The following is a 23,083-nucleotide window of genomic DNA, read 5'->3' as shown; positions in this document are numbered from 1 at the left end:
ATGTTGGCGAGGATGCGGAGAAAGAGGATCTCTTTTGCATTGTTGGTAGGAATGCAAGCTGGTGCAGCCACTGTGGAAAACAGTATGGAGCTTCCTCAAAAAACTAAAAATAGAACTACCCTACGACCCAGCAATTGCACTACTAGGTATTTATACAAGGGATACAGGTATGCTGTTTTGAAGGGACACATGCACCTCCATGTTTATAGCAGCACTATCAACAATAGCCAAAGTATGGAAAGAGCCCAAATGTCCATCGATGGATGAATGGATAAAGAAGATGTGGTATATATATACAATGGAGTATTACTCGGCAATCAAAAAGAATGGAATCTTGCCATTTGCAGCTACATGGATGGAACTGGAGGGTATTATGCTAAGCAAAATTAGTCAGAGAAAGACAAATACCATATGACTTCACTCATATGGGGACTTTAAGACACAGAACAGATGAACATAAGGGAAGGGAAGCAAAAATAATATAAAAAACAGGGAGGGGGACAAAACATAAGAGACTCTTAAATTGGAGAACAAATAGATGGTTACTGGAGGGGTTGTGAGAGGGGGGATGGGCTAAATGGGTAAAGGGCATTAAGGAATTTACATCTGAAATCATTGTTGCACTATATGCTAACTAATTTGGATGTAAATTTAAAAAATAAAATTAAAAAAAATTCCCCCCGAAAATATCCAAACAAACAAACAAATATACAGATGAAAGAAGATTGCAAAACAAACAAAACAAGACATTAATGAACTATGTGACTATTATTGTTTTGGGGGGAGGACTATTTTTTTACATTAAGGCTTTACTTTTTTACAGTTTTAGGGTCACAGTAATATTGAGGGGTAGGTACAGAGATTTCCTATATGCTACTGGACTCTGCACATTCACAACCTCTCCCATTATCAACATTTCCCACCAGAGTGGTACATTTGTTACCTACATTACCATCATAATCACCCGAAGTGCATAGTTTACATTATGTTTCACTCTTGGTGTAGATTCTGTGGACTTGGATAAATGTGTAATCACATGTATTCATTATTATGGTATACACAAGGTATTTTCACTGTCCTATATACTCTACCTATTCATCTCTTTCACCCCACCCCCTGACAACCACTAATGTTTTTAATGTTTCCATATTTTTTCCTTTTCCCAAATGCCGTATTATCAGAATCATCCTTCTTTCACTTAGTAGTAGTACGCATTTTTTTCACATAGTAATATGTTAAATTTCCTCTGTCTTTTCATAGCCTGACAGTTCATTTTTTTATACTGAATAATATTCCATTGTGTAAATATATTACAGTTTATCCATTCACCTAATGGAGAACATCTTGGATGCTTCCAAGTTTTGGCAGTCAAGAATGTAGCTGCTATAGTAGGGGAAGGGAAGGAAAAATAAAATAAGGTTAAAAACAGAGAGGGAAGAAAACTGTAAGAGATTTTAAATACAAAGAACAAACAGGGTTGCTGGAGGGTAGGTGGGTGCAGGGATGGGCTACATGAGTGATGGGCATTAAGGAGGGCACTTGCTGTGATGAGCACTGGGTTTTACATGTCAGTGATGAACCACTAAATTCTACTCCTGAAACCAATACCACAGTATATGTTAACTAACTTGAATTTAAATAAAAACTTGGAAGAAAAAAAAGAATATAGCTGCTATAAACATCCATTTGCAGGTTTTTATGTGACATATGTTTTTAACTCCTTTGGGTGTATTAACCAAAGCACATGTGAAGCATGTGACACATAAAATATATGTCTCGTGCACATATTTTCTCTTCTGTAGTTTGTCTTCTCATTATCTTGACATTGTCTTTCTCAGAGCAGAAGTTTTTAATTTTGCTGAAGTCCAGCTTATCAATTATTTCTTTTGTGGATTGTGCTTTTGGTATTTTATTTAAAACGTTATAGCCACACTCAGGATTATCTAGATTTTCTCCTGTGTTATCTTCTGGGAATTTTATAGTTTTGTGGTTTTACCTTTAGGTCTGTGACCCATTTTAAGTTAATTTTGTAAAGGGTGTAAGGTCTGTGTCTAGACTTATTTTTTGCATGTGGATATCCAGTTCCAACACTATTTGTTGAAGACTGTCTTTGCTCCATTATATTGCCTTTGCTTCTTTGTCAAAGATCAGTTGACTCTGTTTCTGGGGTTGTATTTCTGGGATCACTGTTTTGTTCTTTTGATCTATTTGTCCATTCTTTTGCCAATACCATACTGTCCTGATTATGTAGCTTTAAAGGAAGTCTTGAAGTTGGGTCTTACCGCTATGCTTTTCAATATTATGTTGCCTTTTCCGGCCTTTCCATACAAATGTTAGAATCAGTTTGGCAGTACCCACAAAATTACTTGCTGGGATTTTGCATTGAATCGGTAGATCAAGTTGTGAAGAACTGATATATTGACAGTATTGAGTCTTTCTGTTCATTAGTTCTTTGATTTTGTTCACCAGAGTTTTACAGTTTTCCTCATGTAGATATTGTAAATATTTTGTTAGATTTATATCAAAGTGTATTAATTTTGGGTTGCTAACATAATTGGTATTGTTTTTAATTTCAAATTCCACTTGTTCATTGACGATATATAGAAACATGATTGACCTATGTGTATTAACTTTGTATCCTATAACTTTGCTCTAATCACTTATTTGTTCCAGGATTTTTTTGTTGTTGTTTCTTTCAGATTTTCAACATAGACAATTATGCCATCTGCAAACAAAGACAGTTTTATTTCTTCCTTCTCAGTTTGTATATGTTGTTTCCTTTTCTTGTATTATTACGCTAATTCAAACTTTCAGTATGTGTTGAAAAGGAATGGTGAGAAGGGATATCTTTACCTTGTACCTGATCTTAGTGAGAATCCTTTGAGTTTTTACTATTAAATGTGATGTTAGCTATAGGTTTTTTGTAGATATCTTCATCAAGTTGAATGAGTTTCTTCTATTTCTTTCTTATCATGAACAGGTATTGCATTTTGTCAAATACTTTTTCTACATCTTATGATAAAATGATGTGATTTTTCTTTTTTAACCTATTGATATGATGAATTACATTAACTGATGTTTAAATGTTGAATCAGCCTTGCATATTTAGGATAAATCCCACTTGATCTGGTGTATAATTCTTTTTATACCTTGTTGGACTCAATTTGCTAATACTTTGTTGACAATTTTTACATCTTCAAGAGATGTAATAGAGATACCATTCTGTTTTCTGTAATATCTTTGTCTGATTTTGGTATTAGGGTAATGGTGGTCTGCTTGGATGAGTTAGGAAGTATTCTCTCTGTTTCTATCCTCTGAAAGAGATTCTAGTGTATTGAAATAATTTATTTTTTCTTTCTTTCTTTCTTTTTTATTTCATTTTATTTATTTATTTTTTAAGTAGGCTTCACACCCAGCATGAAGCCCAAGGCAGGGCTTAAACTCACAACTCTGTGCTCAAGACGTGAATTGAGATCAAGAGTTGAATGTTTAACTGACTGAGCCATCCAGATACCCCTAATTTATTCTTTACATGTTTGGTAGAGTTTGGACCTGGTGGCATTTGTTTTGGAATTTGTTTTGGTATTAATTGCTGGTTCATTTTCTTTAATAGATATAGGTCTATTGAAATTGTCTATTCTTGTGAGCTTTGTCAAATTGTATTTTTGAAGGAATTGGTCCATTTTATCTAGGTTGTCTGAGTGGTGGGCATACAGTTGCTCATAGTATTCCTTTATTATCCTTTTAATACCAATAGGTTTGGTAGTGATGTTACCGCTTCATTTATGATGTTAGTAATTTGTGTACTCTCCCCCCACAACCCCCGTTAGTCTGGCTAGAGGCTTGTTGATTTTTTTGGTTCCTTTCATGGAACCAGCTTTGGTTGCACTGATTTTCTTTATTGATTTCCTGTTTTCAGTTTCATTGATTACTGATCTAATTCTTATTATTTTTTTTCTTATGCTTACTTTAGATTTAACTTGCTCTTGTTTTTCTAGTTTCCTAAGGTAAAAACGTAGATTATTGATTTTAGATAATTCCTCTTTTCTAATATATGCACTCAATATTATAAATTTCCCTGTAAGCACTACTTTCCCTGTATCCCATAGTTTTTGAGAAGTTGTGTTTTCATTTTAATTTAACTGAAAATATTTTAAGATTTGTCTTGAGATTTCTTGTTTGATCCATGTGTTATTTCAAAACGTGTTGTTTAATGTCCCCATATTTTGGGGATTTTCCAGTTATCTTTCTGTTATTAATTTCTAGTCCAATTCCACTGTGATCTTAGAGCAGACATTGTATGATTTCTGTTCTTTTAAATTTGTTGAGATGTGTTTTATGGCCTAGAATGTGTTTTATCTTGGTGAATGTTTCATGTGAGCTTAAGGAATAGTACGTATTCTGCTGTTGTTGGATGAAGTGGTCTATAGATGTCAATTATATTCAGTTCATTGGTGGTGGTGTTGAATTCAACATGTCCTTACTGATTTTCTGCTTGCTGATCTGTCTATTTCTCATAGAGGGATATGAAAGTCTCCAACTATGATAATTGATTCATCTATTTCTCTTTGTAATTCTATTAATTTTTGCCTCTCCTAATTTGATGCCAACAAAGTGAATTACCTAGAAATCAAATATGATAACAATAACAAAAAGTCTAGGAGGAGAGAAATGGAAATATATTGTCTTAAGATACTTATATGTAAAATAGTATAATATCACTTGAAGGTAGATTGTGATGAATTTTCTTTTTTTAAATTGAAGTATAGTTGACACACAAAGTTACATTAGTTTCATGTCTACAACATAGTGATCCAACAACTCTGAATGTTATTGTGGCCACAAGTATAGCTACATCTGTCACCATACAATGCTATTACAGTACCAATGACTATATTCTCTAAGCTGTACTTTTCATCCCCATGACTTATTCATTCCATAACAGAACGCTTGTACCTCCTACTCTTCACCCATTTTGCCCGTCTTCCAACCTCTCTCCCCTTTGGCAATCATGAGTTTGTTCTGTATTTGTGGGCCTGTTTCTGCTTTTTTGTTTGTTCATTTGTTTTGTTTTTTGGATTCCACATATAAATGAAATCTATGGTACTTGTCTTTCTCTGTCTGACTTATTTCATTTAACATAATATACCCTAGGTCCATCCATGTTGTTGGAAATGGAAAGATTCATTCTTTTTTATGGTTGAGTGTGTGTGGTGTGTGTGTGCATACACATCACATCTTTTTTATTCATTCATCTATTGTTGGACACTTAGGTTGCTTCCATATCTCAGCTTTGTAAACAATGCTGCAGTTAAGATGGGGAGAATGTATCTTTTCAAATTAGTGTTTTGTTTCCTTTGGATAAATACCCAGTAGTGAAATTACACTTATAACTTTTCTATACCCAGAGAACCATTCTGTTTTTTACTTTCAGTACATTATTCAATAAATTACATGATACATTCAACCTTTTATTGTAAAATAGGCTTTGTGTTAGATAATTTTTCCCAACTGTGGGCTAAAGTAAGTGTTCTAAGCATGTTTAAAGTAGGTTAGGCTAAGCTGTGATGTTTGGTAGGTTAGGTGTATTAAATACATTTTCAATTACAGTATTTTCAACTTATGGTGGGTTTATCATAAGTCAAGGGAGATTTGTAGTAAAAGTCCCAGGGGGATCATGTTCTCTGCACTCCCTTCAGGCTCCTGTACCCTGAGTGATAACCTTCTGGGGCTTTCCTCTGAAAAAAACTGAAAGGGTCTTGGTGATTGATACCAGCTTTCCAAAGGCATTAGTTTAGTCTCAATTAAAATACCTCAGTGTTACCCCATTGCTTTTAGGATAAAGACAAAATTTCTTAACCTGGTTTACAAGGCCTTTCATGATTTTCCATTAATAGACAAATATGAGGAACTTAATAAATATTTATGGAATAAATAAATATATGAAAGCATCACATAGGGAGCATAAATAGAGAATAGTCTTTGCTTACCTGTCCAGTTCATCTGTCACCTTGTCCATCCTTGCTTTACCTGCTGTATTCCAGCCATACTCAACCCTTTTGGTTTTTTAAAATCTTTGTGCTTTCTTGAGTTTGTTCTCACACATGCCACTTTGTCTTCTTGGAACACTCTTCTTTTTTCCTCACCCTCAACTCTCTCTCTCTCCTCAATAATTTCTACTTATGGGGTACCTGGGGTGGCTCAGTAGGTTAAGCCTCCGACTCTTGATTTCACCTCAGGTCATGATCTCATGGTTTCTGAGTTTGAGCCCCATATGAGGCTGTCAGTGCAGAGCCTGCTTGGGATTCTGTCTCCCTCTCTCTGCCCCCCCACCCAACTGACACTGTCTCTCTCTCTCTTAAAAAAATTTTTTTCCTTATTCCTCAGGAGCCAGCTTAAAAGACACTTCCTCTAGGAATCTTCTTCTACCCCTTTGGAGTTGCTGGTCATCCTATGAACTTCTTTCATTCCTTGTTATTTCTCTGTTCATAACAATTATCATTTTGTATTGTGGTTACTTAATTGTTTGTCTTCACTATTAGATTGAAGCACGGAAGAGATATATATATATATATATATATATATATATATATATATATGTGTGTGTGTGTGTGTGTGTGTGTGTGTGTGTATTATTGAAAGCTTATAGACAGTGGAAACAAAAGCTGGCCTCTACTATGCAGAGTGAAAGAATTCCCATTTGGGCAGAGTGAAAGAAGGAGATGCTGAGTCCTGATCTAGAGCCTGGCCTGGGTTCACTGAAATGAGGTATTTGTGTGAGTAGCATCAGGTGGTTCCTCTCCAATGACCTAGGTCCCTTCTGAGAATGCAAAGAGAAGGGCTGTCACACTACATAGCACTACCTCCCTTGGAGGGAAGTAATGTAATATCCCTTCAATGTCTGGCCATTCAAGGTTTGGCTGAAAGAGCTGGGTTCCCTGTCTCCCTAGTCTGCAACAACTCTTGAGGGTCTCAAGGTGGAACAGCATCTGTGAGGGTAGTGGGACAATGAAACTCCAGTAGTTTTGCAGTAGTATTGATCAGGAAAGCATCATGGCCACTGAAGTGAACCTCTGAAGAATAAATGGTTCCCAGTGAAGAAATAGGCAAAGGGAATTTCTAGAAATGAAATTAGTTTTGTTCAGTGTCTTTACTTTTTGATCGAAGAAAATTCCATTGGAAAGAGTTTCCAGAAAACTGAGAGGGAGGTTTTTGAGAAAGGGGATTAAGAAGGTCATTGTGACTTGGAATATCAGGTTTGCTGAACCAGGTGTCACTCTTACATCACATTTAGAGGAAGTGTTATTTCCCTAACCCTGGCATTTCTCTTTGGCCATCCTGGTTTCCCTTCTTTGATCTTCCCTTTTTCAGAGCCACAGGAATTCCAGTAGTAGTCTGCTTTCCTTCAATCCTACTCTTTTTTTCAAATTTTTATTTGAGTTTTAGTTAGTTAACATGTAATGTAATATTGGTTTCAGGAGTAGAATTTAGTGATTCATCACTTGCATATAATACCCAGTGCCCCCTGATCCTATTCTTAAAGTTTCCAGAGCTCAGCCTATCTTTCTGGCTTCTGTTTTAGAACTATAACCTTAATTTAAGCAAAATATGTACTCCTGGAAACTTATGGGTAAGTTAAAATAGTTTTGAAAAGCGATCAGAAGAACCTGTCTTTCTGCAAAGTAAACATTATTTGTATAGAAATATGTCTTGATTTATCTGTCTTATAATTTCAGCTTTTCTTATGTCTGGCTCGTTTAAAGCTGAAAATATAATTTCCAACTTTACCTTCTTAACACAGGCTAGAGTCCCACTCAAAAATATTTTAACTAAGAGGTTTCAGGTTCTCTAATAATAGCAATAACTCAACATACTTTCCTGAACATCCTGTCTCTGGACCTCACCATAGCCCTGTGAGGTAAGAAGTTAACTGAGGCTCAGAAAGATAAAGTGACAAACCTACAGTTTTAAAGTTCTACAAGAGAGCTTTCTGTGATTTTTTTCAATTGTAGAAGCAATATTATTTAAATAAATTTATTTCTTGTCTGGCTTGTGGGACCAGTCAGCAGGTACACAAAGGTCAGTAGCAATTTTGGCTGTCATATTTCTTTCTGTGTTTGTTGGAAGAAATGATTTTTTTTTACCTGATTAAAGAGAGTGTGAGGTAGTGGCAAGTGCATTGAACTCGAATCCAGAACCCTGAAATCAAATTTGAGCCCTTACTGTGATTTTAGGCAAGTCACCTAAGATAAAAAGGAGTTGAAGAAAAGTGTCATTACCTGTGCATTTGCTATGTGCTCCACAGTGAATTATCTATCATCTCATTTAATTCTCTTCTATGAGACAGTAAAGTTCTCATTTTACTTTAATTACAAGCAGTAATTCATGGTTATGGCAAAATATTTTTTTAGGAAACAGAATTAAAGTGACAGTTAGAAGTCTCTTTCTACCCCAAGCCTCTTATAATCACAATAATTAGTTTCTTCGATAGCCTTCCAGAAATTTTCTGTGCTTAAAATATTTTGGAGAGGGCATCAGAGACAGAGTAATGATGGAAACTGAAGTTACTGGAGAGAGGGGTGAACAGACTTGTATAAGGAGCCCAGGGACCTTTTTGGAGAGAAAGGATTCAGAACCCTTCTTATCTAAAAGCCAAAATTATTGGAAGCTGTTGCGTTGTATCTGATTGGCAGGGAGTGACAATAAGACTCCATCCAAAGTCTCCACCAGGAGAGAAAGAGATGAACTGTTGGACTAAGGGTGGTAGGTGATGATGGTTCCGGGTCTATATGCCAGATATCTTCCATTTGTTCTTTTCCACCCTGGTATTAGCCCAGGAAGCTGACCTGTATAGACTAATAATATACGTCAATGGACTTCCTTGCCTTCTAGCTTCTGCTTGATTTTGGCCAATGAAAAGCTCCAGCAAGAAAGCTCTCCCAGGAGAGAATGGGAAGAATGTTTGTTTGTTTGTTTGTTTGTTTGTTATTCCCCTCATGTTAACATACAGTGGTCTTGGCTTCAGGAGTAGAATCCAGTGATTCGTCACATACACATAACATCCAGTGCTCATCCCAACAAGTGCCTTCCTTAATGCCCAATACCCATTTTCCCCACCCCCATCAACCCTCAGTTTGTTCTCTGTATTTAAGAGTCTCTTATGGTTTCCCTCCCTCTCTGTTTTTATCTTATTTTTCAGGAAGAGGGTCTTGATATTTATTCCTCTGGCTCATTCTCTGAAGTGTTCTGTAGGATTGGCTACATTTCTAGACTGAATGACATAGGACATAGTTCCTCTCAAGGACTCTATTCAGTTTCATCAACTGCTCTGTCCTCTCATGGGCACAGAGGTAGTGACATTCCACTGGGGTTACTCCACTATTTCTTGTGGATCCTCTCCAACCACTCCTTGTCAATAGTCCTTTATTAAGACCCCAAATTTTTCTAACTTGAAAAATTATGTATTTTCTGGTGTGACTTTGCTTGATACAGTCAGTTTGGAAGTGAATCCCAGAACCTGTTCCAACCCAGCCATCCTGGTGGCAAACTTATGTCCTAGGGAAATGGCTGAAGGACTGGTTTGAAGGATTTATAACATAGGAAGCCCAAGGCAATTTTGTCATTGGGCAGTGTTGGCCAACTATAATGCAGAGAGAAGAGTCATCCTCCCTTGTTTTTTGAACAGTGTCTTCTGGGCAGGAGTTTCTAACAACGATGCTAGAAGCAACTGGAAACAGAAGCTTGGCTCCAGCCATGTAGCTTCAGATATGCTAGGCAGCAACAACATGTACAGTCCTGAATGCATTATTTATTGCTACATATCAAATCTTCTCAAAATGGGTAGCTTAAAACAACAGCGATTTTGTTACCTCTCATTGTTCTGGTCTCATTAGGAAAATTCTCACTTGTGGTCTGTCATTCAGTAGCAGTCAGATGGCGGTTGCAGCTAGAGTCATCTGACTCTAGTGTGAGTGAGTTGGAAGTCCAATGGCTTCTTCATTCTCTGTCTGGTAAGTTGGTGCTGACCATTGAGTGGGAGAAACTCTGCAGCTGTCTACCATGTGTGATTCTGGCACTAGTGGTGGCAGCAGCAAAGATTAGAGGCATCTCTTTGGAATGCTGAGATTTCTGTTGTAGATAAAGACTACAGCCTGGAGGGTTACCTGGGGGCTCAGTCGGTTAAGCATCTGACTTCTGCTCAGGTCATGATCTCACAGTTGGTGGGTTTGGGCCCTGTGGTGGACTCTGTGCTGTCAGCTCAGAGCCTGGAGCCTGCTTTGGGTTCTTTGTCTCCTTCTCTCTGCCCCTCCCTCACTGACTCTGTCTCTGTCTCTCTCTGTCTCAAAAATAAATAAACATTAAAAATAAAAAAGACTACAGCTTTGAGAACCAACCTAACTGGCTTTTCATTTCATTCTCATATCTGCAGGCTGAGGTCCCTATGGAAAATCAGGAAAGGGATTGGACTGGCAGTCTTGCAAACTGGGGGGCTTAGGTATTCTACTTTAGGGCACATGGCATTCGGGAGGCAAAAATACTCCAGTTTCATATAAAGGAAGAAACTGAAGCCAGAGAGATTAAATAATAGAGGTGTCAAGATTCCAACCTTGGTCTGGCTGCTGCGAAAACCTCTTAATACTAAGCCAGGGAGATAGAACTCAAAATGTCTATGGGGGCGAGAGAAGTTCAATAAATGCATCAAGCTAGAGTAAGGCAACCAACAAGAAGCAGCTTATATTGCAGCCAAGCCGGAAACTTGCCTGAAGAAATATCTTTTAACATACTTGTACACAAAACCAAACTAACCAGTCAAACCAAACTCATCCGAGAGCAGCAGCGTAGGCGGTGTGAATGGTGCCTGTTGACAGCTGAGAGGTAGGTGTGCCTTTACTTTCTATGGATGGCACTAGAATTTGCAGATTGGTGTTTTTCATCACTTCTGTATGGAATGGCACATAAAACGATTCCTCATACTCATGCCCAGGGGCTGTCAGTTTAGGACTTCTGTACTAAATTACACTGCTGTTTCCCCAGATACATGATTTCATTTAATCTGCACACAGCTTTCTAAGGCAAGTAGTATCACCTCCATTTCACTGGTAAGGAGCTGGTTGCAGAGAGCTTATACAACTTAAGCAGCATCATACAGTGTTGGAGCCAGAATGCAAAGCCAGGTCTATGTGATTCAAAGTCCCTGATTTTTCTTCTATTCCAACGCTGTCTTTTTGCTTAACCTCTCTTTATTTTCAAAATGAGGATAATAGTACTTCCTTTGCTTACCTTAAAGGGTGTGAAAAGTAAACAAAATGGATATTAAAATGTGTGTCCAAGACCCTTGTCATTTTTTAAGTGACAAACATGCTACTGTATTATTTAATCTACTTAACAAAATATGTTGAGATTTGACTGTGAATCAGGCACTCGTGCCAGAATCCTGCCTTCACGGAGCTTATGTTTTATTGAAGCACCCACACAATAAACTAAATAAATGTAAATTACGTATAAAATTTTGTAAAGTGAGAAATGCTAAAGAGAAGAATCAAGCAAGAAGGGAGATCAGGAGGGAAGAGGGGTAGATGTTCTCATAAATAAGGTAGTCATGGAAGGCCTCTCCACCAGGAGAGCCTCTAGGCCAGGGGGTGGCAAAGTGCAGCCCATGGGTCAAATCCACCTATGGCCTACCTTCATAAGGCATGCAAACTACAGATTTTTTTTTCATTTTTGTAAGTATTTGTAAAATGACTAAGAAGAATATGTGACAGAGACTGTACATAGCCTAAAAAGCTTAAAATATTTACTATCTGGAGGTGCCTGGGTGGTTCAGTCGTTTAAACATCCAACTTTGGCTTAGGTCATGATCTCACAGTTTGTGACTTCGAGCCCTGCATCAGGCTGTCTGCTGTCAGCACAGAGCCCACTTTGATCCTCTGTCCCCCTCTCTATCTGTCCTCCCCTACCCTCCTGCTTGAGCGCACACATACACAGTCTCTCTCTCTTTCTCTCTCTCTCTAAAAAAAATAAACATTAAAAAAATATTTACTATCTGACCCTTTACAGAAAAAGTTAGTAGACTTAGCCCACTCTTTCTCATTTTGCTGTGGCAAACAACTTCACACAGGTGTAACCTGACAGCATTTGACTTTAGCTGCACTGAGTATCTCTTGCTTTCCCCCTTCCCTCCCTGCTCCCCATGGTAATCTGCCTGGCACTCACATATGTGCAGCCTGAAGTCCCTAACACCCTGTGTGGCAACCCTTGACAGTAGATAATGGAAGCGGATGGATAAATGCCACACCCCCACTCACCTTCGGGCAATTCTTGTCTTCTGTGTCACATTCTATATGTCTCCTGGTAGGAGTAAAGTCCTGGTAGGTTTAAGCTCTCGTTGCTCCGGTGTGACCAACTCGATAATACTTGGCTTTTCCTTTCTCTGTTTCTTTCCCTCTAGCTCCTTACTCTTGCTCCCTGACAGCTCGTCTCAGGCTCTGCTTCTTCTTTTTTTTTTTTTTTTTTAAATTTTTTAGAGTTTATTTATTTATTTATTTATTAAAAAAAATTTTTTTTAAATGTTTTTTATTTATTTTTGAGACAGAGAGAGACAGAGCATGAACGGGGGAGGGGCAGAGAGAGAGGGAGACACAGAATCGGAAGCAGGCTCCAGGCTCTGAGCCATCAGCCCAGAGCCCGACGCGGGGCTCGAACTCGCGGACCGCGAGATCGTGACCTGAGCCGAAGTCGGACGCTCAACCGACTGAGCCACCCAGGCGCCCCAGAGTTTATTTATTTTTAAGAGAGAGACAGAGCATGAGCAGGGGAAGGACACAGAGAGAAGGAGACACAGAATCTGAAGCAGGCTCCAGGCTCTGAGCTGTCAGCACAGAGCCTGACATGGGGCTTGAACTCAGGAAAAGTGAGATCACGGCTCAGGCCAAAGCCGGAGGCTTAACCGACTGAGCCACCCAGGTGCCACTCAGGCTCTGCTTTTGATGGGCAAACCAGACTAAGACATTTAGTAACTAGAGTGGTGCTAAGGGGTGCCTGGCTGGCTCATTCAGTAGAGTGTGCAATTCTTGATCTTCGGGTTGTGAGTTTGTTGGGTATAGAGATTACTTAAAGATAAAATTTTAAAAAAAGATTGAGTGGTCTTAGAAAGCTGACTCTCAGGCTGGGACTCTTGAACTCAACTTTGGCTTATCTTCTGCATGAATTGAGGAACCACTGAAATGTTTTGAGCAGAGGAGTAACCTGACCTGACCAATATTTTTAAAGGATCACTCTAGCTGTTGTATTAGAAATGGGCGTTAGGGGAGATGTTGGCCCTGTCAGTGCTGGGCCCAGGGAAGGTAGTGAGGAACGACTGCATTTTGGGTATATCTTGAGTCGACTGGATTTACTGAGGGGTTGGATATAAATTATTAGAGAAAGAGAGGCATCAGGGAAACTATGTGTTTGGCCAGAGCAACTGGAAAGATTGAGTTACTTTTATTCGGGATAGGAAATAGAATGGGAGGAACAGGTTAGAGAATCAGGATGTTGAGTCATTCATATTCTTTCCATTTATTCATTCTTTCAAATTGTCAAATATTAGATGAGTAGCTACTATGTACTGGGCATTGTGCTTGGCTCTAGAAATTAAATGATGAATAAGAAATATACTTTTGTCCTCATAGGCACTCAGAGGCTAGTAAATTTGGTGTTTATAATAGTGTGATAAGTGCTGTGGTAATTAGAGGAAGGGCCCTATGATCAGAATGAAGGAAGAGGAGGATGGATGATGGAATGAGGAAGAGGAGGAGGAAGGGGACAAAGATGAACTTCCTTGATATTAAGCTTTTGCTACACACCTGGCTTTTTATGAGCTGCTTTATCCCATTTAGTTTCATTTAGTCCTTTGTGAGGTAGATATCGGGAGGAGTAGTGGTAGAGTTTAATGGATTAAAGTGACATTCTCTCAAATTTTATAAGAAGCATGCCTTGATTCTATAATATGAACAAAACAACTAGAGTTGTGTCGAAAACCTAATGCAAACCTCTGTGCTATAAGCGAGGTCTTTGAAGTCTTTTTTCCTCTCCCTAGGTTTAAACCCAAATTGTAGGATGTGACCACTCTGTGAACAGCTAGTTCACAGGAAACCAAAGGAATAGGTAGGTGCAAGATGGCTGTGCCTCCTTCCCTATGGGAGAAGGCCATGCTCCTCTGATCACTTTTACAACAGGGAAGGAGGAGCAGGAAAGGAGAGCTACCAGTCTACATGAGCTTTGAACCCATTCAGTCACTGTCTTTTTAATTCAGATTAGTGTTTGGTCCTCCTGGGAGAAGAGGGAGTAAAATAGGCAGAAGAGTGGACAATTTTTTATTTCTTCTTTTCCCAAAGGTAGGATTACTTCCCTTTTATAGAAGATAGGTTTAGTAATTGGTCTAAGCTCAGCTAAGCAGCAGAGCCTATGTCCAGCCCAGGTCTGTCTAGACTTTTTCAACTCTGCAGAACCAATGTCTATGGTCTTGGAAAGAATCAATAGCCAAACAGAAAAAAAAGGTATGTGGCTGCTTAGAGGCTGCTTATAATGGCCTGTAAGACATAGGAATTCTCAGGGGACCAGAGAGTGCCAGGACAAATGAAATTTCTGAGCCATGTGGCTAACATGCCATGAAAATATTGGGCTTGCCAGATTTCAGCTCTTTCTGAAAACAAACTGAGGTCAGGAAAACAAACCGAGATTGGCTAATTTGTTACCCAGATTTTGACCCTGCTAAAATGTCTCCCATGTGATTCTCCCTGAGATTCAACTTGCTCTGCTCCTGTTTATTTCTTTTAATAATTTTTAAAATATGAAAATCACTTATTTTTTTTTCTTTTTAGAAAGCAATGCATACTCATTGAAACAAATCCTAACATATAAAAATTTATGGAGAAGAATTTTAAAATCATCCATAATCCCACAACTTGGAGATATCACAGTGAATTTGTTGGTATACACCCTTCCAGATTTCTAAACTACATCTATGTTTGCAAGTGTGACATGATGTTCTTTCCCTCTCTTCTTCATATATTTCAAGTTCTGGGTAACCGAGGAAGGTGTTAGGCAGTGCAACTCCAGGAATACAACAAATCACATCCACCACAAGAACCTCTTTTCCCTTCCCTTTGTCTCCTTCATCTGTAGAGTCCAGGGTAGCCTAATGGAGCGTCCTGAGAGTCTGAATAAAGGTTCTGAGCCTGTTGGGAAACTGGAGAACAATTGAATAGAGAGGAGATGCCCACTCTGGAATCTCCAGCCCTGTGGACTCTGTTGGGTTTGAAATGTAAGACTTGGAACCCACACTAAAGTCATTCTTCTGACCTCCATATGTGCTCTATGCACTACAACAGGAGTTGGTAGGCTTTTTCTATAAAGGGCCAGATACTAGATATTTTAGGCTTTCTAGACAATACTGTCCCTCTACTCAACCCTGCCACTGGAGCACAAAAGCAAACATAGATAATATGTAAATGATGGGCATGAGTCTGTTCTAGTAAAAACTTTATTTAGAAAAATGGGTTAGAGGCTAGCTCTGGCTGGAGGGCTTTAGTTTGCCAATCCTATGCTAGCTAAAGGAAGAACATTTGGGGAGAAACTAGCATCTTTTCTCCATTACCAAAGGCGGATCACTGGGCCTACACACACACACACACACACACACACACACACACACATGTACAAGAGATGATATTGTATTTTCAGTTTTTAAAATTGTGGTAAAATAAATTTAACAAATTTACCATTTTTACTACATAGTTTAGTGGTATTAAGTATATTGGCATTACTGTGCAACCATCACAACCATTCATCTCCAGAACTTCTTTTATTTTGCAAAACTGAAACTCTAGACCCATTAAATAATAACTCCTCATTACCCTTCCCCACCCCCAGCCCCTCACAAATACCATTCTACTTTCTGTCTTTATGATTTTGACTACTCTAGCTATCTCATATGAGTGGAATAATACATTATTTGTCTTTTTGTGACTGGCTTATTTCACTTAGCATTAAGGTGTTCAAGATTCATCCATGTATTAGACTATAGATTAAATTTTATAATATTTAAAAAAATTTTTTTTTGAGAGAGAGCAAGGTAGGGGCAGAAACAGAGGGGAGACAGAAGATCCGAAGTAGGCTCTATGCTGACAGCAGACAGCCTGGTGAGGGCTCAAACTCATGAACTAAGAAGTTATGACGTGAGCTGAAGTCAGATGCTTAACTAACTGAGCCACCCAGGTACCCCATAAATTTTATATTTTTTTATTGAAAAAAATTTTTAATGTTTTATTTATTTTTGAGAGAGAGAGTGTGAGCAGGGGAGGGGCAGAGTGAGAGGGAGACACAGAATCTGAAGAGGCTCCAGGCTCTGAGCTGTCAGCACAGAGCCTGATGTAGGGCTAGAACTCACAGACATGAAGATCATGACCTGAGCCAAAGCCGGACGCTTAACCAACTGAGCCACCCAGGTGTGCAAAATGTTATAATATTTTTAAACTTTATATTTCCTGCATATTTCTCCATGTATTTAAAAAACTTTTGGTACATACCATTTTTACAGACTGCATAATATTCCATTGAGTTAGACAGACTGAAGGGATATTCATTTGAGATCAGAACAGCCTTCTTGGGAGGAGTGCTAGCTGCTCCCCTAAACACAGCTGATTGGATTGGGGACCAGTGCACTGGCAAAGGTTGTCTACCCAAATATAGACTGCCCAGTAGAGATACTCCCTGTAGAATGGATCCAAGATGAACCAATAATATATATATAGATACAGATATAGATATAGATATAGATATAGATATATAGATATATAGATATGTGTGTGTATATATATACATATACATATATATGTATACATATATGTATATGTATAACTGCAAGGCAAACAGAATGAGGGCATGTCACACTAAGGCCCACAGTGACAGACAAGCTCCCAATTAAATCCATCACAATGAATAATCTGAATTGGTCTTCTTTCTTTTTTTCCTGATGAACTTGGCAGGCAGAACCAGTACATCCATCAGTAGGTGATTCATATTTATAATCATTCTCCTTTGCTGGACTTTTAGGTTATTCCCAATGTTTTGCTATTATAAACAATGCTTCAATAAGCATTTTTGTACATAACCCTTCTCTGCATATCTAGTCACTTCTTTAGGACAGTTTATATGTTAAGCAGTAAATTTATAGTGACTGTGTATTGTTTGGCCCCTTGATCCCTCAGAATTTGAGGGTCCAAGATGACCATTGCTAAAAACATTGATTGACTGGTCTTAAGGAGAACTAACAATGGCTGGACAAGACATGATGCCTCCAGTCCTACAGGTTTCTTCTCAAGGCAGGGTTCAAGCTTGGAGGTGGAGCCCAGAAAACCAGGCAGGACAGTAGGGCAATACTGACTAGGAAGAAGGGTCCTGGACATAAGCCCAAGCTGGTGAACGGAGCCAGTTCATTGTGGATGGCACTGACAGTAAGGGAGAAGTGGAAATGGAGTCCTCTGATGAGTAGTTACACAAGTTACAGGGCTTTCCCCTAGCTTAATGTAAACTTAGTCTGTTGGATTTACAAGAATTTTGAAGTAAGAAAGTAATCACATGGTAATGCCACATACTGTGATACTGGCTGTGGAATTATTCAGCATTATGTGGTTCTTTCCACTTCCTGGGCTTATGGAAGGGCATGCTTTCTTGTCTCTTGCAGATAGTCAAGGTCATGTGACTAGATCATTGAATTTTTTTCTCAAACTTCCTTCCTGGCTTATATTGGTGATATGTGGGCACACAAAGCATAGGGAAGAGTCACAGGTATTTTAATGTCAAAGAGTTATTCACCTGATGTAGAATAGAGTGACAGCTCCCTGAGAATTACATTGTTTGGATTGAGTTACCTTGTTTGTATGGGTTGCAGTCACAGTATCAGATCATCCTTCCCAGGCCTAGACTTCAGGTGGACCCTGGGTGATATGTCCTGGTACTCTCCAAAGTGGGGAACTTCTCAGCTGTGCTTGGGTTCATCAGGCTAGATTTATTGCCAGCTTTTAGTCTCTCCCAGGCTCCTAGAGACTAGATAAGAGGGAGCAATATTACTGAGGAGTTCCCCATATTTTCTATTTCATATTGGAGCTTGGGATCAAAACTGGAACTCCAAGGGGAGAAGTACAGTGGAATTTCAGGGTTCTCAATGGAAAAGAAGAAACACAAAAAATCGCTTAAAAATGTTTATTTATTTATTTTGGGGGGGTGGTGGTGAGCATGGGGGAGGGACAGAGAAAGAGGGAGAGAGAATCCCAAGCAGGCTCTGCACTGTCAGCACTGAGCCCAATGTGGGGCTCCACCTCACAAACTGAGATCATGACCTGAGGTGAAATCAAGAGTTGGACGCTTAACCGACTGAGCCACTCAGACACCCCCAAAAATCACTTTCTTGAAAGCTCCGTTTTATTATCTCAAAATGGGCATGATACCTACTCTATAGGGGTGTCGCAAAGATAAAGTGACATACACTTAGTATAGTGCCTGGCAGGCAGTGGGAGCTAAATAAACATTCTTTCTCTTTAAACTGCTCCCCAAGGAATGCCACAGATATTATCCCTTAGGTCTGCTTCTCTTTGCCCACTTGTCTTCTTTCTACAAACTGAATTCTTCTCTGTATTCTCTGTCTTTTCTTTACCTCATATTTTTTGCTGACTTCTAACTTGGCTCATTGATGGCTTATCATGGCCTCACAGTTTCTTTCAAACTTGTGATTTTTAAGCTTCTGTATACTGTCTGATTCTATATATATTTACCAATTTAAATTCTTAGGAGTAGAATTGGGTTGGTCCAGTCTTCCTTATCTGAGCAGATCTCTTTCCTGGTACATATGATGAGCTTCTGTCTGCCTTGGGGTTAGGTGCTTATGCTGGTATGGCTGGAGGGAGGAGTTGAGGGTTTGAAGGAAGCCAGTTGGCTTCATAGTGGAGTTTAGAGCATGGCTGCCTGGGGCTGGGGGCTGCAGAAAGACAGTTTCCTGTAGAAGTGGCTATGGATGTGGAAGACATGCCTTAATTGGCATATCTAGTAGAGACTCACTGAATTTTGAGTTTTTCATTGCCCAAATTAGAGGTAAATTGTATCCAAATCTTATTTATGTATGAGAACCTGAAGCTCAGAGAGGTATAGTGACTTGCCTTAGAGTTACATTGCAAGTGGTAGAGCAGAAATTAGAATTTGACTCAGTTGTGTTTTTTAGTAATTAGGTATAAATATATAAAAATATTTCTTGATGGCCTATTATGTGTGAGACACCAGAACAAACCAAACCAAAAGCCTTGCTCTTGTGGGCCTACATTCTAGAGGGGGAAGAAAGACAGTAATTCAATCATGAAAGATAAGTAAATTATATAGCATGTTAGACAGTGACAAGTGTTACAGGAGTGGGGGAGATTAGACATGCTGGTGGTGGGGGAAAATGATTTAAAATAGGGACATCAGCATAGGCCTCAATCTGTTGGTGAGAGAGTGCGCTCCCCTCACCATGCTGCAAATTTCCTGAGAAAGGACTATGTGTATTCCTTCTTCTCCCGCTGGCCTAACGCCTTGACTGTGGCCATCATGGAATAACTGTTTACTGAACTGAACACTTGCAGGAGTATTAAGGAGGACAAGAAAAGGCTCTACGTTTATCTTCTTTTTTGGTGTCTCCCTATGTAACTACACTTTAATAACACGCTTCATGAAGCACCCCCGTATCATATAAGTCATTGCAGAAATGTGCCTTTTCAGTACTCGTGGGACTATTAGCCCACGAAATGCCTTGTAAGCACTCTTAATACAAAGTTGTGGAAAGAGATTTAATTAACAGAGAAAATACAACCTAAGCATTAAACACAGCACGACTCAGAGTCTGAGGACAAAATCCTATTTCCTTGGAAGCATTAGAACAGTGGGGAGGCTGTTTGTCAGTGTTGTGCTGGTAAATGTCTAACAGTTGACTCTCTAAGGCAAGGAGAGGATCAGGATTTGGAGGTTTGCACCATTTCTGTGGTGTAAATACTCTGTGGCTGATTTCAGATTAAAATCTGATATTGTTGAATGTTGACTTGGGAAGAGATGTGCAGTAGTACATTATGATATAATGTTTTCTTCACACAAATGGCATAGATGTAAATAACCTCAAGAGCATAGATGGTAGTAAAATGTAGTAAAATAATTAGAAAGTGATGATTTTGGAGGATTTATTATCATTGCTTTTAATATAATATATGTAACTAAGTTTATACAATTTTTTTTTTTTTTTAGTAATCTCTACACCCAGTGTGGGGCTCAAAACTCATGCTCCCAAGATCAAGAGTTGCCTGGGGACGCCTGAGTACTCAGCTGGTTAAGTGTCCAACTTCGGCTTAGGTCACATCTTACAGTTTGTGTGTTCAAGCACCATGTTGGACTCTGTGCTGACAGCTCAGAGCCTAGACCCTGCTTCGGATGCTGTGTCTCCCTCTCTCTCTGCTCCTCCCCCATTCATACACTGTCTCTCTCTGTCTCTCAAAAATAAATAAAAATTAAAAAAATAAAAGAGTTTCTTGGTCTTCCAACTGAGCCAGCCAGGCACTCCAGTTTATAGTTTTTAGTAATTTAAAAAAAAATTTTTTTTTAATGTTTATTTATTTTTGAGATAGAGAGAGGGAGAGAATGAGCAAAGGAGGGGCAGAGAGAGGGAGACACAGAATCCGAAGCAGGCTCCAGGTTCTGAGCTGTCAGCGCAGAGCCCAAAGCGGGGCTTGAATCCACAAACCATGAGATCATGACCTGAGCCGAAGTCAGATACTTAACTGACTGAGTCACCCAGGCGTCCTGTTTCTAATAATGTTTAACAACCAGTGTGCAAAAATTCTGAAAACTTAACAATTGCCTCTTGTGAGCAGATACGTGGCAGTCCTGGGCCACCATTGGTCCCAGGTTCTTTTCAGTGCATGCTTCTTCCTGGACAAAGACCAGTTCATGTCATGAATACTTAGGTATCAAATGTAAAGTCCGCTCCATTCTTCTTTGTCACCTCGCTGCTCACATGTCCTTATGGTTGCCATCTTGTGCCTTCTGCCACATAACTTCTCTACCTTTCCTGGTAAGGAGGGTTTTATAAAGTCTCAAGAAAATGTTATTCTCTAGGTCAGAGACACCTGCATTGGGCACAAGCTTTTATTCTTCAGTGGAGGTTGAGGTCACACATCCCCATGTTCTCCACCCCATGGTGTTCAGGCTCCCTTTACTGTGTACCTGCTTGGTGTGCTGGGCTGTCAGATTTCAGCTACTCAGTGAACATTTGTGCAGTATACACTGTGTGCTGACTTCCTTCCTGCCTGTGTTACTGGGTGCCAGGCCCTGTGCTCTGATCTTATTCTCTCAAGGACCCTACTGGAGGAGTCTTAGTCCTTCAGTATTACGGATGAGGAAACTATGGCATAGAGAGACAGCCCAAAAGTCATGTCCTCAGAGAAACATTGCCTTTGAGATGTTACACGAGGGGACTAACACTTGTCACCCCTCAGCTAGCTGCTGGTGTGGACTGGTTTTGCTCAATTTAGGGAGTATTCAGAGCTCTCTTTTTTTGGTGGGATCTACCATAGAATCTCAGCAGAGGGACATTTGGGTATAGCAAAAGAGCTGGAGTTGGGGTTAGGTCTGCTTCCTGGGAGTGTCCATGACCCCATCTCATTCCCTCGCATGTATCTGTGCCTGTCAGAGCCTGGTCCTTGGCTCTTGAAGGGGAAAAGCCATCAGGAGGTGAGCTCGGCTCTTCCCAGTGCAGGGGCTGATAGCAACTGTGTGCAGAGCAGCCCAGGTGCCTTCCAACTGAGCAGCAGATGTGTCCTCTGGCAGCTTTCCTGGAGGGAAGCCAGGATTAGCCATGAAGCAAACGTTGAGGGCCGAGTGGAAGGAGGAGGTGAGGGTTGTAGGATCATGGAGATCTATTTCTCAGAACACCCGAATTCAAGTCGAAGTGCTCCTACTTATTTGCTTTGTAGCCCTGGGCAAGTCATCAAACCTCTGAGCAATTTCCTTTTCTGTGGAATCAGGAGAGGGCGAATTATGATAGTGACTGCATTTACTGAGGGCGCTCTATGTGCTAGTGCACTCAGCATTATCCACAAGTTAATTCCTATAAAAAGACTGAGGCCAGTGCCAGAAACGTGGTCGGTATACACAAATGCTGCTGTTATTTATTAATCCTCATAACAATCCTATGATTAATAATAACGACAGAGATAATAACAGTTGCTAGCATTTACTGAGCACTTTCTATGCAGTCAGCCATTGTTTCAGTTTACTTAATTTATTAACTGGGTTAACTTATTTAATTTCCTCAACTATCCCATGAGGTTGGTTCTATTTTTAACCCCATTTGACAAGTGAGAACAATTGAAGCACGATTAAGTTGAATACATGGCCAAGGACACGGAGCTGGAAAGTGACGTGGTTGCTTTTATTCTCTTCATGCTGCAAAGATGGTAACTGAGGCACAGAGAAGCTGAGTGGCACGCCCAGCATCAGAGCTGGCAAACCCTCCTCTGGGTTGTTAAGCAGGTGAAATGACATAATGGAATAGAACTGCTCTGTGAACTGTTCTGTCTGCCCCAGCCAGGGGTGAGGAAGCTTTGTGTATGTGTGTGTGTGTTTTTCTAGTCTAGACACACCAGCTGGTCTGAGACCCTGAGGCCTTCAGGAAGTCCTGCTCGGACTTAGTTTGTTATCTAGGTGGGATGTTAAAAGCCAGTTTGGTGTATAGGCCCTAGACTTACCATCCTCTTGGGACAGCCTAGGAGCCACTGCTTGTCTGACTTCAGAGCTGCTACCGGCTGGAAGCCTCTGCGAGGAAGCTGACTGGCAACTGACCACTATCATGTGCAGCTGGGTTACCAGCGGTCACCCTGTGGGTTTCCTCCAGCCACACTGACCACCTTCGGTGCCTGAGCCTGCATTGGCACCCAGGACGGCAGGCAGCTAGATAGGGGGAGGGGAGCTTGAGGCCCCTAGGGGAGTGGAGATAATCAGATGTTACAGAGATTCTCTTTTCTCCCTC

At 39.8% G+C, this 23,083-nt stretch overlaps 1 long non-coding RNA gene across 1 annotated transcript in view; it reads right to left on the bottom strand.

Annotated features, from left to right (window-relative positions):
- The window catches only part of LOC125920234 (uncharacterized), a 107,215-nt gene that overhangs the window by 38,584 nt on the left and 45,548 nt on the right, over positions 1-23,083 (bottom strand). The window contains exon 2 of the long non-coding RNA XR_007456990.1: positions 17,913-18,087. This is a non-coding gene — a long non-coding RNA (uncharacterized LOC125920234). The remainder of the gene's footprint in view (positions 1-17,912; positions 18,088-23,083) is intronic.

This window comes from Panthera uncia, chromosome D4 (genome assembly GCF_023721935.1).
Source record: "Panthera uncia isolate 11264 chromosome D4, Puncia_PCG_1.0, whole genome shotgun sequence".
Classification (NCBI taxonomy): Eukaryota; Metazoa; Chordata; class Mammalia; order Carnivora; family Felidae; genus Panthera; species Panthera uncia.
This window is presented reverse-complemented; position numbering and strand designations above follow the sequence as displayed.